We start from the raw sequence: 12,037 nt of genomic DNA, 5'->3' as shown, positions 1-12,037 counted from the left end.
TTTTAAAAGGTGTTGTGGTATAATTGTGGCATTCCAAACAATTTTAAATAGAGTATCCATTTTATTTTATTTTTGAAAATGTGAGGCTCATGCATGCCACATTTTATATTTTCACAAAACAGTTGCATTGAAATTCTAAACAAAAAATCTCTTGATGATACTTTCGCACTTGTTTGGATTTGTCAATATTCCTCTCCTGGTTAGCATAAATTTCAAGAATTTATTCACTTGTACGTTAGGGGTGTGCATGGATCAATAACCAAACTAAATTAAACCATATATATGGTTTGGTTTGGATCTTAAAACCATTTCTTTAAAACTGATTTATTTTTTTAAAACCGGTTTACATGTGGATCGGTTCAGTTCTAAATCGGTTTCTCATAAAAACCAGTTTATAAAAAATACCGGTTTAAAACCGGTTTCTCTCAAAACCAATTTTTTATTTTTTTAAAAGAATTAGTTTTAAAAAAAGTTTAATAAGAAAATTAAATTTTAAAACCAGTTTAATTATTTTATTATTTTCAAGAAAATGTTAAATGAAATTTTATTTTCAACATCACAAAGAAACATCTCTCTCTATAAGATAATTAAATAAGTATGTTTAAATTTTACTCCTTATATCTCTAATTGTAAATATTATCTAATCATAAGAATTAATAAAAAATTTCATAAAACTACTAACATGTACACGTAAATTTTAATATAATTTTTTTTCTTAAAGAATGTATTAATACAAATGACAAAATTTATTTATTTATAAAAAGTGAGTAAACATTTAATTATAAAGAAGTAGTGCCTAAAATGTAATCAGAAGCTATGAAACATGAAAAAATTTCATGACTAAATGGCCAAGGCTATCATAGCTGAAATGAAAAATAATTTCCAAACCATCCTTTTAGACTCTGTTTCTATATAGTAATTCTTATGTATTTTCTAATTTCCTCTCAGTTTCAATAAGTGATTGTTGGTAAATCACGTTACGCACTTACACTTAATAATAGCACCGTGATTTGTTTATATTACAATTTTTTTTTTTTTTTAAAATTAAAGTTGTTCATTTTGATTTAGAAAAGTTAATCATTAAATATGGATAAACTTAAGTATAGAAATTTTATACAGTAAAATTAAAATTATATTATAATTTATTAATATGTTATTAGAGAAATTTAACTTTAATATATGTATATGATGAACCATGAAAAAAAAACGTATAAATTTAATATATAATGAAATGTGGGTATCCAATAACTAAACCAAATTATTATTATGGGTACCGGTTTATATTTGGATAACAAAATGGGTACCCGATTTTATATTTTAGCATTTGGATTGGGTTTTAAAAAGTGGAATAATTTGGATATCAATTTGGTTAAGGATAACCGGTTTTTTTGCACAGCCCTATTGTACGTCGAAGGAGTACTTGGCGGGATTTAAACACATGATATACTTCTGGAGCGACTTAATGATGTCTTTCAAGTCTGCACAATGGTTTCTCCTCTATGAAGTGTTCACAATCATACCATCGATGTAGACATCCAAATCTTGCCCTATTTATTTTGAGAAAATTGCATCCATTAGCCTCTGGTAGGTGGTGCCTATTTTGGATGCGTCCAAATGATTCATCTTTATCTTATGGTAGTCTGAATAAGCATCCATGAAGCTCAAGGTTTTGTAGCCTAAGGACCCATCAATCAGTCGGTTAATGTTTGGTAGTTGATATGGATCCTTAGGTGGCGTTCAAGTTAGTGAAATTGACGCACATGTACCATTTATTCGATATATTTCGAACCAAGACCATGTTAGTCAGCTAGGTCGGATAACTTGACCTTTATTATGAGGCATACACTCTTCAATTTCTCAACCTTCTCATCGACCGTCGCCTATTTCTCCTTGCCCACTTTGCGCTTTCTCTGAGACAGTAGCTTCACAATGGATTTAACGGCGAGACGGTGACAGACCACCCTAGCGTTTATTCCTAGCATGTCGGCAGACGTCTAGGAAAATAAAATGACATTCCTCCTTAGCAAGGCAAACGATTCATCTTCCTTTGTTTTAGATAAAGAGGTGCCCATTTGGTGACTTAAAAATCTATTGGCCCAATTCAGACGTCTTTTAGTTCCTTTGTGGGAGTGAGCCTTTCATTTTCAATTTCTATTATGGGATATAAGTTTGCAGCATTCACTCCCCGTGCGCCTAGCTGTGAAATGGCGGCGCCGACCATCCCCACTTTTCTATTTTCTCATTTCGAGGTTGCTTGGATAACATTCTGGGCTATCTCTTGGTCCCCTTGGATAACTCCAACCCTCCCGTTATGTAAAGGGTACTTCATGCTTAAGTGTAGATTGGATAAAACGGCCCCAACAGATTGAGGGTGGTGGGTCTCCTCACGATGATGTTGTACGACGATGAGGCATATCTACTACGAGGTATCTCATCTTAATTGTCTTCATGTTCTCGTTTAATTCGAACGTTGTCTGGAGGCTTATGTGGCCTTCATTTTGTACGTGTTCGTCAGAGAGACCGGCTAGGGGGCCATGACATGTCTAAATGTCATATGGATCAAGCTGTAGTCTCTCAAAAGTGTCCTAGAATATGACGTCTATTGAGCATCCAAGATAAACCTGTACTCACTTTATGTACAAATCATCGTATTGCACTGTGATGACCATAAGGTCATTTTTATGTGGGAGCTGGATGCCGACGACATCTCTATGGGAAAAAAGTGATTTTGGGCTTTGAATTCTTTTTCGAATCTTCCTTAAGGCTAGCGAGTACGACGATTGTTGTCAAAACATGCCGACCATTCTTCCGGCAAAAACAATTGGATTCTCCACCACCGACGAGCCCTTCTGCTATGGTATTCATGGTCACATCTACGTCAGTGGGCGTTGGTGCTCATTCCACCATCATGTTGGAGAACAAAATTAAGGTGTTTGGTGAATGAAAATGAGACTGACCCAAGTCAGTTTTACCAGACCCCATGGTGGATACCGATTGTAATTTTAAAAAAGGTACAATGAAAACAACCCCTTAATGTGTAGGACTATCTACTGTGTTAGGTTATTTGGTTGTGTTTAGAGCTATCTTACGTAGGATTAGGATTATGAGAAGCTCTGAGTATGGCTTTATGAGAGAAAGATTGGAGACCACCATCTCATATTTATGGAAGACTTTTTGGAGCTAGACTAGAGAGTGATTTTTCCTAATTCTCTTATGAGAGAGGTGGAGCATCCCAAACATATTCTCTTTTGAACTATGGAACATCCCAAAATATTTAAGAAGAATTATTTAGAGTTAAATCACACTAAAAGAATTGATGCGTGGGAACAAAGAACAATAACAATAAAAAATTAAATCAGACCTACCTTCCGACTTTCTAATTTTTGACAATTTCAAAAAATATTTTCTATCAATTAATCATTCAAAGGTTTTAAAACATAATTCAAAGTTGAACAACTATTTATAAAGATAATTTTTCATGTGTTGTTAAATAGAAAGAGATATACATGAAATATAATAAAACAAAACCTCTCAAGCATTCTTTTTCACATATCATCTTCACAATAGTTGTAACAATTTTGTTTGTGTGATCACTTCCAAATACAGCTTTTGAACAATTGATACAACATATTTTTCTCCTTAGTTTAGGAGATTATTGTCCTGCTTAGGGGAGAATAAAATGTTTTTTAACATAAAGTTTTACTAAATAATAATTTACATTTTTTTCTCTAACTAGATTTTTTCCAACTTAAAACTTTTAGAGTAAGTTTTAAACTAGGTATATCTATATTCTCTTTTAATTTATTTATACTAATACATTTTTGAGTTTTTCATGAAAGTTGAAAAATTGGAGAAATGAAAATAAAATTTATAAGTACATTAATACAAATATTATACCATATAAATTAAACTATATGCTAAATGGCAACATATATAATTATTCTTAAACATGATTATTCTAATTCCTTGTACTCACAGAAACCATCAACACACTTACTTAACAGAGTAAAAAACAATCGACATTGAAAATCAGATTGGCAGGGAAATCCAGTTTCTGCATCATAAGGAAATCAGAATGTTATCTAAAGATGATTTAATATTGTGCATAAAGTAAATTTGAAAATAGTGTGAAAAATAATATACTTTTGAAACAAAATTTAGTAATGAAGAATATCAAAGCATAACAATAAAACAAGAGTACTTGAGCCATAGAGATTGCAAGAAGTCATTTATAAAATTTAAATTAATGTTAAATGTCTATAAATCAATATGTTGCGTGTGTCTCTTTAACTCACTTAATAGATGATTATCAAAGTTATTTTTTTTATTGTAAGAGCAATCATGAATAGTAATAAGCAAATTAAACGCATAAATAATGTGTCAAAGTAGTGACAAAATGTTTATTTATTAAATTAAAATTATTATAGTTCCTGGCAGAAACAATGTTTGGCCAGTACACGCGCCTCTGTAGCACGAGCCGGATTAGTCAATCTATTATGTACGTCGGAAACTGGTACGAAAACCAAAAAAATAAATTAAAATGATTATAGAATGACTATTTTCCATACCATTTTATATCAAAGTTAAAATTTATATTTTGCAATCTTAGCACTAGGAGCATTAATTAGCCTCTTCTTAGGGAGGATTTTTTTTTGAGTTTCACTTCTTTTCTAAGTTGTTTTTAGTTTTATCTCTAAGGCCGAGTTGCCTATTAGTTTGAAAGATTTTTGACTTATCTTTTTAGTCGGTTCTCTTTATAAGTTGATGACAAAAATCTTAATTGCTATGTTAGTCAAAATTATGAATAAGTTTATCCCGTCCAGTCTAATCAATTGACGTTCTTGAAATGTCATTTTTTAATTGATGGTGTTGTACTTGTGAATGTCGTGAATGACCTTGTTAAGAAAATAAAAGAGTGTCTTGTTTTTAAGGTAGATTTTGAAAAAGGCATAACTCTATAAGTTGGAGCTTTTTGAATTATATGCTTGTTAAGTTTGATTTTTCTGATAAGTGGCGCACCTGGATTGTGTGCTTATATATTTTTTAGTAATTTGGACATCGTAGTTAAGGTTTGAAATAGAGATATCCACTGGCCCATTTTCTCTTCCTTTTAGTTGTGGAAGGGCTTAGTAGTGGGTCTGGATCTTCTGTCTGGTTTTATGATTAATTCTTCAGATTTAGTTATCTCTCATATTTAGTATGACGATGATACCTTAATCGTTGTCGAGACTTCGATTGAGAATATTTGAACTATTAAAGTTATCATTATCCTTAAAGGGTTTAAGCTTGTCGCTGGTCTTCCGGTCAATTTTTCCAAAAACATCCTTATTAGTATTAATGTGAACCCCTTTAATAGACTTAGATATTGACTTCTAGCATATGTATGTTAGCCTAAGTGACAAAGTGACACTTCTCATTCCTCTCCTGAATGCAATTGCTATTTTCTTCCTATCTTTTCTCAAAATGTCTACTAAGATGTGGAAGAAGATTGCCAAGCTTTACAGGTTCGAGGGGTTAATGGTGATGTTAAGATCCCTAACTAGGTTAGATGACAGGATGGGTGTAAAACCAAAAAAAAACGGCGATATTGGAGTTCATGGCCTTCTTTTATTTATCCTACCTCTTTTAAGTAAATGGTGACGCCATTTGATTTTTGAGACTACTCGTCTTTGGTAGGACATTTTATTTAACAACTAGAAGCAACTTGTGTTTTCCTTTCTTGTTGGTAGAGTGGTGCTATTAAATTCGGTTTTGAGTTCAATTCCAATCTATTTTTATTTTCTTTTAGTTTATTTGTACTAATACATTTTAGATTATGTCATGAAAGATGAAAGATGGGGAAATGAAAATAAAATTTTGAAGTACATTATAAGAATACAAATATTATGCCATATATATTAAGCTATAAAGGTAACATAATTATTCTTAAACATGCTTATTTTGGTTCCTTGTACTCACAGAAACCATCAACACACTTACTTAACTGAGTAAAAAACAATTGACATTGACTATCAGATTGGCAGGGAAATCCAGTTTCTGCATCATAAGGAAATAAGAATGTTATCTAAAGATGATTCAATATTCAATATTGTGTATAAAGTAAATTTGAAAATAGTGTGAAAAATGACATACTTTTAACATGAAATTTAGTAATGAAGAATATCAAAACATAACAAAACAAGAGTACTTGAGCCATAGTATATTTTTTTCTTCTCTCTGCAGGTAATAAATATCTTTTTAGCCCTTTTAAGTAAAAAATTGCTTACTTTTATATCTTCTTCAATTACATACTATTTAACAGAAATTTGTAGAGTCATTTATAAAATTTAAATTAATGTTAAATGTGTATAATCAATATGTTGCGTGTATCTCTTTAACTCATTCAATAGATGATTATCAAAATTTGTTCTTTTAACAATCATTTATTTTTTAAATTTATTGTAAGAGCAATAATGAAATTAGACACATAAATAATGCGTCAAAGTAGCGACTATAATGGGATGGTGTTAGAATTCGTACGACGGCGGAGGACTGCGGTGCGGCGGGTCTCACGACGTCGGTTAGAATTGGTATATACAATTTTGGGATTTTTGGTACTTCAGCCAATTTTTTTGATTCACGTGTTTTGAGACTTTTCCGTATGATTTATGGATTCATTTGTAAATAGATTGTATTTTGGGATTTGTTTGTTGTGTTAACAATTATAAATATGTATATTCTATGTTATTATAGGGTGACAATTTTAGATATTTAGAGCAAAATGGAGAAATCAGAGTTTAGGAAATTCTTAAGAAAAACTTAGAAAGACAAGGTTTTTTTAAGAAATCTTTAGAGTGTGTTTGGATGGAGCATTTTAATGAGGGAAAGTAATGTTTTGAGGGAATTTAAAATGATTTGACCAAAATCCATTGTTTGGATACAAAAATGAAGAATTGTTAAAATGATGGAAATTTATGGAGTATTTCATCTAAGTTAAATTTAATCATTTTGAAATGACACCAAAAACCAAAGAATTTGAAATTCCTCTCATGTTCCATAGAATGTATTTGTTATTATTATTTCTTCAAATTTTACAAATTGGTCCTCATATTTTCCAAAATTATAAAATTGACCCCAAAAAATTTTTAAAAATTGCAAATTGGTCCTTAATAATTTTTAAAATTTACAATTTGGTCCTTCAAATTTTTAAAAATTGCAATTTGGTCCCTACTTTTCAATTTTTTAATTTGGTCCAAAAAATTTATATTTTATAAAAAAATACCTAAAAAATCTAACAATGAATTACCTTAATACTTCATCCAAACAAAATAATTTAAAATGAATGGATTTCAATTGAATCATTTGAATTGCTTTGAATCTTAAATTCCCTTAAAATTTCTAATTACCTCATCCAAACACAAGAGTTATCTAAGGGGATTAGAAAATACTTCTAGACATTTTGAATTTGTGTGATTCTTATATTAAGAGTTTAAGACATTGTGAAACACTTTGGTAGAAAATACGATTTGTTCTTGGAAACTTGAAAGACTATTTTCTTGTAACTCACTTGTAATCTCCTGTAACAACTTTTGAACTATAGTGATTTGGAGAGTTTCTCCCCCCTCATACGTAGATCATTTAATCAAACTGGGTGCACAAACCTTTTGTGCTTTTCGCCTTTTTTATATCTTTTTCTGCTAAGTTAATTCACTGTCTTATTGGTTACTTATGTTGAAGGTCATTTATTTTGATTTCCATTATTATTTGTCCCCACATATCAAATTCCTTGATATGAATTGAACCTTAGATTTTCACAACTGGCATTCACCGTGGGGCAAAGTGATATTGTTTATAAGTGAGCATCACAACAAAATGGAAGATCGCGAAAATTTTCCGGAGACAACAATTTTGGGTTGCGGAAATTGAAGATGCAAGCAATTTTTACACAAGATAAGTGTATTGGAGATTTGAAGGGAGAGACATTGATTCCTGTAAGACTTACACTAGTTGAGAAGACCGAGATAGATGATAAGGCCATGAGTGCCATTATCATGTGCCTCAGAGATAAAGTTCTAAGGGAAGTCTCTAGAGAGCGGACTGTTATTTCGATGTTGACAAAACTTGAATCATTGCCTCACAGGTTGTGTCTAAAACAACAACTTTATTCATTCCGAATGGTGGAGAACAAACCCATAATACAACAATTGACAAAATTTCACAAGATTATTGATGATCTTGAGAATATTAAAATTAAGATTGAAAATGAGGAGAACACTCTACTCTCATTGAACTCATTACGCATATCCTTTGACCACTTTAAGGATGTTCTTCTTTATGGTAAGGATGATACGTTTACTTTGGATAAAGTCCAGACGACAGTGAAATCCAAAGAATTTTCAAAGGCAAAAAATTTAATGATTGACAATAGTGGTGAAAGCTTGCTTGAATATCTCAAAAGGAGGGACTGATCAATGAGGAACGTTCAAATAAAATAGGTTTGACAATTCAAAGGTACAATATTTTAATTTTTAGAAAATCTTTTGCTTCAAGAAGAATTGTTCTATGAGAAATGTCAATGGTGATTCTGTTCAAGTTGTGGTTGCTTTAGATGAGGATGGTTACTATAATGCTGAAGCACTAGCCCAGTCGATTTTAGAGACTAAAGATAATTGGATCATAGACTAAGTTTAATCTTATCACATGTGCCCAAGAATAAGAAACTTTGAGAATTTGAAGCTGGAGCAAGATGGAGTATTTTTCGTTGGTGATAATAACGCTTACAAAGTTCTTGGTATTAGTACGGTCATACTTAAAACGTTCAATGATTATGAGTTTCTTATTCAAAATGTGAGGTATTGGTACGATCATACTTAAAACGTTCAATGATTGTATGTTTGATGATCTAGACTACTGCACTAGAGTTGAACGTGGAGTGTTGAAGATTTTGCATAATGAAATGAGGGTCTAAAATATGTAGTCTATATGTTTTAGAAGGTTCAAATGTTGTTTTTCATTAATCATTAACTAGTGAAGACATTCATAACAAGAACAAGCTATGAGATTTGAGGTTAATACATGATAATTTCCTAAAAGTTGTTTCGTAACAATTTAATGAATTTTATAGAAGACATGGGTTAAAGATGCTTGAGACCGTTGAGTTGTCATCGAGTTTTTGGGGTAAGGCTAGTGTCTAAGTAGCTTACTTGGTTCACCGAGTTTATTTAGAGGAAGAAGAGTAAAACAAAGGGATGAAACTTTTAGAAACTATTGTAACGCTCGGAAATTCGATTATTCGCTTAATCTAGTCGTTCAGAGTGTTTAGTGAAGTTTTCGTATTTTGAGACGATTTAGTCGGTATTAGTTCGGGATAGCGGATTGATATTTAATCAAGAGTTTTGATATTTTTTCAGTATTAAAAATATTATTGGAATAGTATTTGAAGTTTTGGGAATTTTCTGAGTAATTAAGATTAGACCGGAAATATGATATATTGGTCGAATTTGGATTGTCGGTGTTATTTTAAGAAGCGTATTTGAATTTATTAAGTTAAAAGTCGGATTTTAGTCGGACAGTCGAAGAATAATATTAAGAATAATATTATTTATAAGTCGGAATTTATTATATTGTTGGAATATTAATAAAAGTGATATTTTGATTATTTCGGGTTATTTAAGTTATTGGGCTGATTTGGTTTATGAAAATTGTGCTAAAGACTAAGCCCATTGAAAAATGATAAATTAGGGTTTTAGAGATAGAAGAGTAGTGTTGTCATTTTTGGGGAAAACAAGAGTAGAAGAGAAGGAGGCTATGTCTTGAAGGGGAGACTAGAAGCTTGGAGATTTCCATCCACTGTGTTAATTGGAGATGCAATTGGAGACCCATTTAGTTTCTTCAATTGATAAGGTAAGGGTGGGATTCTCTTCCTATAATGGAGCTCATGAACAATTGTACGTGGGAAATAGGGTGTGTAGATTTATTGCTCTTGCTGTGTAAAATTATTGCTGGAAATTGGAAATCCATGAAATACTGTTTATATGAATCGCTGTTGCTGTTGTGCGTGTGAGAAATAAGAAAACAATGTTGAAATGCTGGCTGACGGACGGCAGCCACACACAAGTGACAGTTACGTTTCATATTGTGTGCTGATGGCTATTTCTTTAACATATATGTTGTTTTTCTATGTGTTCATAAAACTACATAATGTATATATAATTGTAACATACCTTGGTAATGAAATATGATGATGAAATTTTATATAATTAAAACAGTAAGAAAATAATATAGTATGTGACAGTAACAATTATGGAATTTTATGAAAAAGCAAAATAGTCCCGTTTGATCGAAGTAGTCGAATTAAGCGGTACAATTAGTTATTCGGAATTTGATGAAAATTTACGTGATAGCTAAGTTTAATTAGTACGTTAACATGGTGGTGTTATTTTGTCGAAATTGTGATATTAATCGGTCGATTAAACAATAATTGAATTAAGGTCCAATAAGTCTATCCAATTGGAGTAAACTTGAATTTAGATTAAATGTTCGGTTGGTCGGTAAATAACGGTGTCTTGAGAATTTGACTGTAATCATACTTTGGGATTTAGTAAATAACTTAGGAACTATGGTATGATAGTAAGTAGTGAATTTAACCGAATGAATTGGATAATCGGTGAAGTAATTGAATTGTGTCTGATTAACGAGTAAAGAATAGAATTGTATCTGAATTAACCGGTTGAGTTGTGTTTTTGGTGACTTGGAAGTATAACCCAAAAACTCATAAAGTTGTGAATATTAAGAATTTAACCGGAAATTAGATAACCAGTAGTGACGCGGGATATATTTGATTAATTAGAGATTATTAGGTAAATAATTTTGGTCAGTTGATAATGGATTAGTGAGTTAATAAATCGACTAATTTATAGAGAATTATAAGACTAATTTGACTTGGCTTAATGTGTCGATTTGTTGTGATGATTTTGTCGGGATATGAAGTTATATGTTTGTGGTGTTACGTCGAAACATGATGATGTTGTGATGATTTTGTTAATATGTGAAGTTATATGATTTTCGATGATGTGTCGAAACATGACGATGTTTGTGATGATTGGTAATAGGTGATGTTGTATATATTTGTGATGATAATTTTGTGACTAAGTGAAGATGAAATATTATGGTGACGTGAATTACCTCGTATAATGGTAATTGATTGTGATATAGGCTTATGCCTCGTGACGATATGTGATTGTGATGAGTATGCTGTGTTGTCATGTTTATCAAGTCACATTACATATGCATACTATGTGACGACCTGGATTGACAAATTAGTGACGAAGGCTTATGCCTTGTGCCTCTGAATTGGATAATTGGTGACGGGGGCTGAAGCTCCGATTGGTACCACATGCATATACATGAGTCATGTCCCATGTGTCTTATGTAATTCATAGTTGTGAGTTGTGACGTTTTGTGAATATATTGTGATTGTATTTGGTGACTTGTTAAATGATGGAAGTATGTGAAAATGTGAATTGATGACTTTATAAATAGTATGATGATATCAATCCCTGTGAGTGCAATTAACTGAATATGTCTGAGTGACTTATATGTGATGTTTTTGTGACTAGATGTATGATTTATATGCGGTGATGTTTTAGGATTAGAATTGTGATTTATACTTATGTTGAATTGTGACTTGTATATATATATATATATATATATATATATATATATATATATATATATATATATATATATATATATATATATATATATATATATATATATATATATATATATATATATATATATAAAATTGATGTGAATATGAAGTGTTGTGACTTGTTGTGAGATGTACAACATGTAAGATTTTTGAATTAGTGAAAGCATGAAGTGTATAGCAATATTAATACTTGCGATGTGATAACTATATATTCCTGGATCCTAATATACAATTTATCATGCGCTCACTTATATGATTTGATATCTCACCCTTTTCTTTGTTTCGTCGTTACCTTTATATTGATAATGTGCAGGTGATTCGCATTAAGGAGAGGTTAGCCGATTT

At 31.2% G+C, this 12,037-nt stretch overlaps 1 long non-coding RNA gene across 2 annotated transcripts; it reads right to left on the bottom strand.

Annotated features, from left to right (window-relative positions):
* Positions 1 to 1,058: 1,058 nt before the first annotated feature.
* On the bottom strand, positions 1,059 to 6,674 carry LOC131594461 (uncharacterized). Of its 2 annotated transcripts, none has more exons than XR_009281398.1 (3): positions 6,520 to 6,674; positions 6,133 to 6,216; positions 1,059 to 6,036 (listed from the first exon to the last, which is right to left on the bottom strand). It is a non-coding gene; the product is annotated as an uncharacterized LOC131594461 (long non-coding RNA). The 2 variants fall into 2 exon arrangements; XR_009281399.1 differs by lacking the exon at positions 6,520 to 6,674 and having other exon boundaries at positions 1,059 to 4,054; positions 4,144 to 6,036; positions 6,133 to 6,495.
* Positions 6,675 to 12,037: the final 5,363 nt, after the last annotated feature.

The sequence above is a fragment of the Vicia villosa genome, linkage group LG4 (assembly GCF_029867415.1).
Source record: "Vicia villosa cultivar HV-30 ecotype Madison, WI linkage group LG4, Vvil1.0, whole genome shotgun sequence".
Taxonomy (NCBI): domain Eukaryota; kingdom Viridiplantae; phylum Streptophyta; class Magnoliopsida; order Fabales; family Fabaceae; genus Vicia; species Vicia villosa.
Note: the sequence above shows the minus strand (reverse complement) of the source record. Positions and strands in the feature narration are given on the sequence as shown.